This window comes from Silene latifolia, chromosome 9 (assembly GCF_048544455.1).
Source record: "Silene latifolia isolate original U9 population chromosome 9, ASM4854445v1, whole genome shotgun sequence".
Taxonomy (NCBI): Eukaryota; Viridiplantae; Streptophyta; class Magnoliopsida; order Caryophyllales; family Caryophyllaceae; genus Silene; species Silene latifolia.
In genome coordinates this window covers 52,633,183-52,643,952 of record NC_133534.1, presented here as the reverse complement: position 1 = coordinate 52,643,952, position 10,770 = coordinate 52,633,183, and positions in this window count along the sequence as shown.

The following is a 10,770-nucleotide window of genomic DNA, read 5'->3' as shown; positions in this document are numbered from 1 at the left end:
AAGCAAGATGATTAAAAAGGGGTGTAAACAATTGATAAAAGGCACTAGGGTGTCATGGGGTCATAGGGGATTCATGGGAATTGATCATACAAACATATTCTCAAATTATAAGCAAGCAATTGTTGTTGTGATGGATCGAGTTGGTTTATATCTTACAATCCTAGGAAAGTTTCGGTCCCGGAGCCGAATCGATTAGATTGTACAACACCTACAAGTCGACTTAATCTTCCCTACTCAACTATATGCATTGTCTAATGAGACTCGAGTTGGTTTATGTGTGGACAACGGGGGTGACCACAGGGGGCGCTTAGGAGGAAAGAGGAACAAGCGTTTGCATTTTTGTTGGAGTCGCCACCAATTTTTATGGGAAATTGGAACCGCTCGAATACCTCGTGTCATGTCAAGACACAAAGTAAAGACATGAACACTAAGCAATCGTTACCCTTAGCATTCTATGTCTAGAATGACTCTCGTAGATGCCAATGAACACGGGTGCTCACGGAGATATGGAGTAAGGGGTGAGGGTACGTATTAGGAAGCTCTTTTGATCGAACACCTAATCCCGCCCGCCTCGATAACGGCCTCTACTAATGATTAGGGAAGTTATTCGTACTTGATATATCGTCGATTATATGCATGCAATGCAACATCCAAGTTTTAATCCTAACATGTGAGAATTAACTAAGTCGGTTTACACATAGTTTAGCATACAATTGGGTCGAAGTAGGATTTAATGTTCAATTACATGTGAAGGCATACAAATAAATCATGCAAACGCAAAAATTACAATAATGAAAATTATAATAATTACAACGGATTTATTGATTTATGTCGAAAATACCTTTAAAATGGATAATTTGAGAAAAAAAATTAACGAACACAACAGAAGGTGGTAATACGATTAATAGTTGATTATACGTAGGCTAAATAAACTAAGTCAAGCAACAACGGAGTTCAGGGACAGAATTCAACCCGGAACAGGCGCAGTAGAGCTGCGTCCTTTGGAATAGGCACAGCAGTTGCTGCGTCTGTTCCTGACCTGAATTCTGGCTGTGAAGCCGGAATTGCGTGTTGTTAATACTCGTCGGTAAATTTAATGATTGATTAAATTATCTACTCGGATGAAAGTGATTAATGGGTTATTTACATGTGATTAATGGGATTAATAATAAATAAACAAATTAATTAGTTTAAACATGACGAATTAATGATGGATTAATGGCGAACATGACAAAAGACAGATGAAAATATATCAAAGAAGTGAATTACAGAAACTCAATATGAACAAATCGAATCTCTACAACCCGGATTGAATTTAATGACAAAAACCGCAAATATGAGATTATAAGGGATTTAAGTCGAATTTACGATGAATTAAACATGTTAATGAACGATAATTAATATACATGTGAAATATTATAGTATTGTAACGAGGAATTAACAAAAAACAACGGAAGCAAATAAGAGAGAACGAAGGAAGAAGAAAGGAAGCAGGAACTGCGGCAGCCTCACGAAGAGGCGCAGAAGGTGCTGCGCTCCTTCGAAGAGGCGCAACAGTTGCTGTGTCCTTTCTCGACGGTTATCTTCTGGAAATCCGCAAAAAGTGGTTTTGAACACGGTTTTAGAAATCGGTTTTAATGATATTTTCGACATAAATCTTACATTGATGATTACAAAAAGTAAATACAATAAATAAATAAGGATTAGACACCCTCAGACTTACATGTTTGACGAAACGAGAAAGACTAAGATATCGATTAGTGATGCTCGACGCGAATGTAAAGAAAGTGCCCTCGTAAGAGGAAAACGATTAATTAATTAAGGTTGATTGATGTGGAGTTGGTCAAATTGGTCGGTCATGCAAACGAGGCTGGTACTCAGAAGGATCCGAGCTTACGTGGTCGAATGTTCAAGCACGTAGACGCCAAAAAGTAAGAACAAAGGTCTAGAATGCAAAGGGAGAAGAGAAGGGCGGACACTCGCGTGAGAAATATGAGGAGTGAAGGCTCCTATTTATACTAATCACGTGAAGGAATTAGGGTTTCGGAGACTCTTTGGAAGTGAATCTCGGAAAGATACAAAAAAGATACGAGAATTACGCAGAAAAGGACCTGGGAAGAGGCGCAGCAGCCACTGTGTCTCTTGGAAGAGGCGCAGCACCTGCTGCGTCTGTTCCCAAGGGGTTTCCTCCTGCGGAAGAAAGATTTCCGTGTTTAAGTTATGGTTGGACGGAATAATTTGGTTTTCCTTAATATCTTATGTGAATATTTCGGGAAATTTGTTTACCAAAGGATGAAAATTATGAAATAGAAATATCCGGAACATTCCAGAACATTCTGACTCGGGATTTAACGGTTATCAGAAAATGAAGACGGTTTTAGGCCCGGACTCCAAATGTACTCTAATTACTGTCAAAACGACCGTATCGGCACGTAGATGACAACTAAGAGGTAGACATTAATATTTGAGCAATCACTTGACGATAGACTTACGAATTGTCACAAATCATTCCGCGTAGCAAACATGCGGCCCAATCATCACCGGGTGGTTTGCGAGAGGTGCAGAAATGAGGTATCTACAGAGCCCCCACTTTGACTGAGGCTTGGACAAGGCGAAAGTCAAAGTATTTCGACATAAATCTTACATTGATGATTACAAAAAGTAAATACAATAAATAAATAAGGATTAGACACCCTCAGACTTACATGTTTGACGAAACGAGAAGGACTAAGATATCGGTTAGTGATGCTCGACGCGAATGTAAAGAAAGTGCCCTCATAAGAGGAAAACGATTAATTAATTAAGGTTGATTGATGTGGAGTTGGTCAAATTGGTCGGTCATGCAAACGAGGCTGGTACTCAGAAGGATCCGAGCTTACGTGGTCGAATGTTCAAGCACGTAGACGCCAAAAAGTAAGAACAAAGGTCTAGAATGCAAAGGGAGAAGAGAAGGGCGGACACTCGCGTGAGAAATATGAGGAGTGAAGGCTCCTATTTATACTAATCACGTGAAGGAATTAGGGTTTCGGAGACTCTTTGGAAGTGAATCTCGGAAAGATACATAAAAGATACGAGAATTACGCAGAAAAGGACCTGGGAAGAGGCGCAGCAGCCACTGTGTCTCTTGGAAGAGGCGCATCACCTGCTGCGTCTGTTCCCAAGGGGTTTCCTCCTGCGGAAGAAAGATTTCCGTGTTTAAGTTATGGTAGGACGGAATAATTTGGTTTTCCTTAATATCTTATGTGAATATTTCGGGAAATTTGTTTACCAAAGGATGAAAATTATGAAATAGAAATATCCGGAACATTCCAGAACATTCTGACTCGGGATTTAACGGTTATCATAAAATGAAGACGGTTTTAGGCCCGGACTCCAAATGTACTCTAAATATTGTCAAAACGACCGTATCGGCACGTAGATGATAACTAAGAGGTAGACATTAATATTTGAGCAATCACTTGACGATAGACTTACGAATTGTCACATATCATTCCGCGTAGCAAACATGCGGCCCAATCATCACCGGGTGGTTTGCGAGAGGTGCAGAAATGAGGTATCTACAGAGCCCCCACTTTGACTGAGGCTTGGACAAGGCGAAAGTCAAAGTATAGCCATCAGGTCAATCGAAGATTGCAACCTGACGACTATGGCGACGCGAGGCGGCTCAAGGGGTCTGAGCCAAGGACCTGTCGTCGGGAACATTTTAAAGTCTGTCGACCATCGGGGAGGGTCATTTAAAGTCCATTAGACTACGTAAGGAGGCTCGCCAGCCATAAGAAGAGACCATACCTGAGACTTCTTCTCGAAATGCTTCTGAAGGTACATGGGAGCTATGGAGCGAAGGTCAAGTGTAAGGACTAAATAAGGTGAGTAGCAGGACACAGGCAGGAACTGCTGAAAGAAGACTGCTTGGGTAGTCTTCGAGAAATAATCGCGAATAGCAGGACACAGGCGGGAACTGCTGAGGAGAAGACTGCTTGGGTAGTCTTCGAGAAGCATTATAAGTAGCAGGACACAGGCGGGAACTGCTGAAGAGAAATCTGCTTAGGTAGATGTTAATCTTCATGTCTTGAGAGGGACAGTACGTCCACTTACTCTCGCCGGGGACATGATTGGGAATTAGTCTCCATGTCGTGAGAGGGAAAGTGTATCCGCTTACTCTCGTTATAATGAAGGCGTGTCGAATTCTGTGAAGGAATAAATGCTCGTTGTGACAAGCAAAGGTCTTGAAAGGAATAAATAATATGCAACAGTCTGCTGCTGGCTTGAGAAAATACGGGTCGGAATGAAAGAAAATCGTCAAACGGACCAAAAGGATAAAATAGCATCGGGGAAGAGGCGCACCAAAGATGGGCCCACAAATAACGAACTCATAACGAATTTTTGAAAATCCGTATGGAGGGAACACAAGGAAGAGGCGCAGCAAGAGCTGCGTCTCTTGGAAGAGGCGCAGCGCCTGCTGCGTCTCTTGGAAGAGGCGCAGCGCCTGCTGCGTCTATTCCCCAAAGTTTTTTTTCTGCGTAAAAACGCGATAATCAGGAGGCTTATGTTCATTTGTTCGAAACATAATTTATACATTTCTCTCTCAAATATTCACCATTTCCACCAAGGTTTGATTCAAAAGCTTGCATTAATCATGACTAATCGAGGTATGTGTCTCATTCTTGCATTAATCTTCCGTATTTGCTCAATTTTGAGTCGAAAAAATTAGGGTTTATGACCCAATTAATCGAAAATTTGGGGCTTTTCCCCCAAATGCATTTGCTTTATGAAATTGACATTAGAAATGGATAATTGGTAATATTAGGAACATAACCATGTATTTGTCTTGGATTTTCGTCGAGTTTTGAGCCTTTGAATGAAATTTGAGACGGTTTCACATCTAAACCGTAAATCGCTTCGAAAATAGCCTTAGGATCGCCCATTTGTGATGAAACTCGATATTTGGGATCCTTGAATGATTGGTAAACTTTTTATCATCTCGGAATTTTGGTTTGGGACAGCTTTTTCAAGACACTTTTCTAGGGCATAATCGCTGTTATAGCGAAATGCTGCCGAAATTTCGACTCGAACCCGGAACTAGGCTTCAAATTAGGCTTAACTTGACCCAAGTTACCACATGAGTGATCGGGTTGGTGAGAATGTGGCAAAAGATGGCGAGAAAAGAGCGATTTCAGGGCTTCCGAAGGTTCGAAAATCCCCTAACCAAGGCTTGTCGTCACGTGACGCGGCCTAAATTTGTTTTAACGTTGCAGGAGACGAGGTCCATGAGGAGGAGGCTGTCGAGGAGGCTTTAGAGCAGGCTTTCACCGCCGCGGTAATGGCTGCTGGAGACGAGGTCCATGAGGAGGAGGCTGTTGAGGAGGAGGAGGCCCCGAGACGGGCCAACGTTGGACGAGGAGGTCGTCAGCTGAGAGGAGCTCCTGCGTGGGCTGAGACTTGGAAGAGTAGGCACCTGCTGTGGGCTGCAGAGGGTCACCTATCCTACAGGACGGTAAAGAGCTTGGTAAATAGAAATTCACTACTCATTACTCATTCTCTTTCGTTTCATTTGTATCTCTTTCAATTTTCATTCAAAACTAAAGATAGCTTTTTGTTTCAAATCACAATAGGAGGGCGGGAACATCAGGTCGTTCTAGTGCTACACGACAGCGATGGAGCACTACGAGCGGCTGTCGGCGGAGGAGCGGGCCATGATTGAGCGTGGAGCATTCGGTCCTTTGGTGCAGGCCTGGAGGGATATCGCGAAGAGGAAGCTGCGGGCTAACCTTAGCCTGGTCCGCGCTTTCTTGGACCGATTCTGGGATACGACTTCCACGTTTCACATGCCTTTTGGTGAGGTGGGAGTCACTTTGGAGGATTACGGCATGATTTCTGGTATGCCGTGTGGGACCGAGGAGGTGGAGTGGCCGGAGACTGCCATGAGGGTGGACTCGGCCGAGGCGAGAGATTGATCGGTGGAACACCGTCGCCGAAGGCCGTCACGATCTTGGGCTTGGTACCCGCTCCTACGTTCGAGACTACTTTGCGGGAAAGATCCGGCGCCGTGACGATTGACGGGAGGGAGACGGCTCCTCCTCCTGTCTGGTGGCGAGAGGGGGCTCGTTTGTGGCTCGTGGTTTCTGTCTTCGATTTACCTCGGAGACAAGGGCGAGAGGCTGTCGACAAAGCTTCTTCCTTTCCTTTCTGACCTGAGCTCCCTAGGGCGTTGGGACTGGGTCACTGCTGGCTTTGTGGTCCTCATCCGCTTCATGAGGGCCATGGTTCGTCTGGAGTTGATGGAGAAGGGGACTTCTCCTGGCGCTGTCGGACCTGGACTACTGCTGGAGGTATGAACCTTCCTTTAGACCAAAGTTAATTCCTTTCTTTATCAAATCCTGAAAGATCATCATTGATTATCTTGCTTCACAGGCGTGGGTGTACTCCTACTTCCCGAGCCTTGCGCCTAAGAGGACGGAGCCGCTGGAGAAGGCCTATCCCGTGGTGAGGGATTGGGTGATGTGCAGGACGAAGAGCAAGCGTTCTTCTCACGGTGTCTACCGGCGGGATGTGAACGCTCTTCAGCTAGACAGCGTAAGTATCTTGCTTATATTCATTTTCTTCTATATTGCTTTGATCATAAGAATGATCCCTTGCTTATCTTGTCCCAGTGGTTGCCCAGGCCTTGGGCGGAGTACGCTGACGTGCCTCCTTTCGTGGCCGAGGTCCTTCGACCTAGGGGCTCGAGCCGTCTGCTGTTGAGGACGTCGATGGGTCCTGTGTGGTACTTGGGCGAGCGCTTGGCTTGTCAGTGCTCTCGGGACGTGTTGACGGTTCCCATCGATCCTCCCAGGACGATGTTCAGGGAGCCTTCTGAGGCTGAGAGGGAGGCGGACTTGGGTGGTGCCAGTGGTGACGCCCTCCTTCTTCCTGGCGAGGACTACTCGGCGTTCCTCTACGGGAGGTTGGCGTACTGGCCGGTAGTGGTGAGCATCTTTTACTCTTCCTCTTGATTTTTTGAATTATGATGAAAGATCACCAATTAATGAGAAATATTTGGTTTTGCAGGAGGTTGAGGCGGCGGGGTTCGAGCCCCCAGAGTACCCCGAGACCCTCGAGTACACTGACGCGACCGGGAGGACGACGATCTCCGAGCTGCGTGACTTTGACGTAGTTGTGACGGATGATGGCCTAGACGATTGACAGCATCTGATTCGGAGGGTAAATCCTCTAACTTTGCATAACTTTTGTGTAAGAACACATTTGATTGAGTTTGTTCAATTGTTGAGAACTTTTTTTTTTTTTTTTGAAAATGCAGGTTGCGCCGTCTCGGTTCATGGCGTTGTGGAGGGTGGCCAACCGGCTGCGAGCTACTGCCGTCGAGGCACTTGTCGGCGGTCGAGGCCGTCAGGTATGAACCTTGTGCCTGTTTCATTTTTGAATTTTGATTTTCCAACTTTTCTTGAAACGATTGACATGAGCCATTTTGTTGTTTACAGGGGGACCGCGAGCTGGAGCGAGAGTTGACCCAGTCTCGGGAGGAGACAGCTCGCTTGTTGAGGGAGCTCGAGGTTCGGGACGCCGAGATTGCCGCTCTTGCGGCAAGAGTTGCAGAGCTGGAGGGCGATCAACAGTAGTTTTGTGTAGCTTTTTTTGTTTGTTTTTTGGCTGTATTTCACACTGTTGTACATTTGGACTTTCATTTGGAACATTCTGGACTTTGTTTGGGGCTCGAGCCCTCAGTTTGTTATACATTTCCCTTTTTGGTTGTATATACGACGGCCTGAGTGCCTTTGCTGCTGGGTTGCATTGCTTGTGAGGGGTAATATCCGTATAAGACCCTTTAATTATAGGATTATAATGCAAATTTTATATGCAAATTATTGTCATAAACGAAAACAATGATGAAACGATAAAGATCAAGGAATAACCTTCGGTCCTAGTGCAAATTGGCAATGAGAGATCAAAGTAGATCTCCTCCTAAATGATGCACCCAAGATCGTCTGAGAAATGCCCTTGTGCTAGAATGAATCCTCTAATTGCCTTGCAATATTGAGAGGATTGTTTTGTGAGTTTTTGTTGGATGAGAGATCCGAATTTTGAGAGGCAATTTTCTCAAAACCCTAAATTTTCCTCAAATGAATGATTAGGGCAAATAGGAGAGGAAGCTCTCCTTTTGAGCTTGGTTCGGCCATGAGCTTTAGATGGGGAGAGTGGGCTTTCCACTTTCTCTTATTTTTAACTCATGGTACGACCCGAAATGCGCTAAATGTATATGACACGGTTTCATTATAAACTGTCATCGGTTATCGGATATTAAAGCATCAACTAATAACACGGATTAGTTGAATCATTAATACGTGTCCGACAAAGACAATATCGTATAATTAATTTATCCAATATACATTAATCAAATATAAATTGCTTATATTTAATTTTACGAATTAACCGCTTAATTCGTCTTTAGCCATTTTTATTTAATCCGTATTAAATAAAATATCTCAACATCACATTTTGACTAATTATTAGTCAAATAACTCAGACTAACTGGTTAGTCAAATTTGGCATCTACATGACTGTATTTTCATACCGTCACATCTCTCAAACGTATCCTATAGGTGTGACTTTTAGGGACCAGTTGATCACCGCCATCTGTATGACAATAACGTCAAACTTATCTAGCAAGCCAACCGTTATTGATAAACGTGGATCAACTGATAATGATACAAAAGTATGCCCTTTGATCCTTTTAGAGATTTATAAGTCCTTGCACTAACTGTAAAGGACACCAGCCCCAACAAGCTCCCACTTGTCCGTACAAGTGTATGTGCAATGACGTTATCCACACTCACTGGAGGACACAGCTCCAACAAACTCCCACTTGTCCGTACAAGTGTATGTGCGATAACCGATTCTCATATTCATTTAAAATTTCTCCCACTCAATGTAAAACAATTTGCAGATCCGGATCCGCAAAGGTCGTATTTTACAATCGATCTGTACCTAGAGTGGTTTCCCCGACTAGAGAGTAACTTAACTGATAAAACGAATCCGTATCCGAGCATGGCCATGCATTTCGATTCTGACTCCTCGAGTGGCCCTGAGAAATATCGAGTACCTGATAAAGGCTGAATATTTCCTTCAACTCGACTCCTTCCGATCTAAGCACAGCATGAAATGACCCAGAAAAAATCTACTTGGCCCCCTGTTACGGATGACCGTGAGAAAGAAACCAAAGTCACCCAAAATCTGCCTTAGTCTCAAGAGACAGTCGATAGTCAAAAGAATCGACTCTTAGGATCACCATGGAGGTCCTATACACGACCAGGCACCGAATGTTGTAAAACATTTAGGACTCCACGTTGATGTCACAATTGTGTCCTACGAGATATCCGTATAAATCGCCTCTGTGATTGGTCAGTCAACCTGTTGACTTATGGCTCGTTGAACCCACCATCAACCAACGTCACAAAATAATTACCTTGAGTTATCAGCTCACGTGGGCAATTAAGGACCAAAAATATATTGTTTGTTCAATTCACTTTGTGGTGTTCAAAATTTGTCGTACAAATCCACATGAAAAACAAAATATATATAAAATATCAAAACGATGATGTCGTATAGAGTACAAAAGCGAATGAATCTAATCCATAAAAGAGTACTACAACTTAGGAACACGTTTAATTCCCATGGAATTAACATGCCCTTCATGCTTATCTTGTCGTAATGGTTTAGTGAGAGGATCTGCTATGTTATCATCTGTAGCAATCTTTTCTATCACTACTTCCTTTTGCTCCACGTAATCTCGGATTAGATGAGCTTTCCGTTGTACATGTCTAGACTTGTTGCTAGACTTTGGCTCCTTAGCTTGGAAGATGGCACCACTATTGTCGCAATAGATGGTGATCGGGTCATTCGAACTAGGTACTACAGATAGTCCATGTAAGAATTGACGCATCCATATCGCTTCCTTTGTAGCTTCGTGACGCGGCATAGTACTCGGACTCGATCGTAGAATCTGCTTTAATAACATTTGTTTGGAACTCTTCCACCGGTGATCATGCGGCGCCATTAAGAGTAAAAACGAATCCAGACTGAGATTTCGAGTCATCACGATCCGTTTGAAAGCTAGCATCTGCGTAACCGGTTGTGCATAGCTTTTGTTCGCCTCCATAAGTCAATGCCCAATCTTTAGTCCTCCGTAGGTACTTAAGAATGTTCTTGACAGCCATCCAATGTGATTCACCTGGATGCTGTTGGAATCGACTTGTCATACTCAATGCATATGCCACGTCCGGACGTGTGCATATCATGGCATACATGATTGATCCTATAGCCAAGGCATAAGGAATCCGTGTCATGCGCTCTTTCTCTTCCGTGTCTCCGGTGACCGAGACTTGCTCAAATGCACCCCTGGAGCCATAGGAAGAAACCCCTTCTTGGAGTTAGTCATGCTGAATCTCTCTAGGACTTTGTCTATGTAAGACTCTGATCGAGAGATAACATCCGTCGTGATCTATCTCGATAGATACGGATGCCTAGAATTCTTTGTGCCTCTCCCAGATCTTTCATCTGGAAATGGTTTTTCAACCATACTTTCACCGAAGTTAAGAGAGGTATGTCATTCCCAATCAGGAGTATGTCATCGACATACAATATTAGGAATACAATCTTGCTCCCACTCGACTTGATATAAAGACATGGTTCCTCGACCGATCGAGTAAATCCATTTTCTTTAATCACTTGGTCGAAGCGATGATTCCAACTCCGAGATGCTTGCTTAAGTCCATA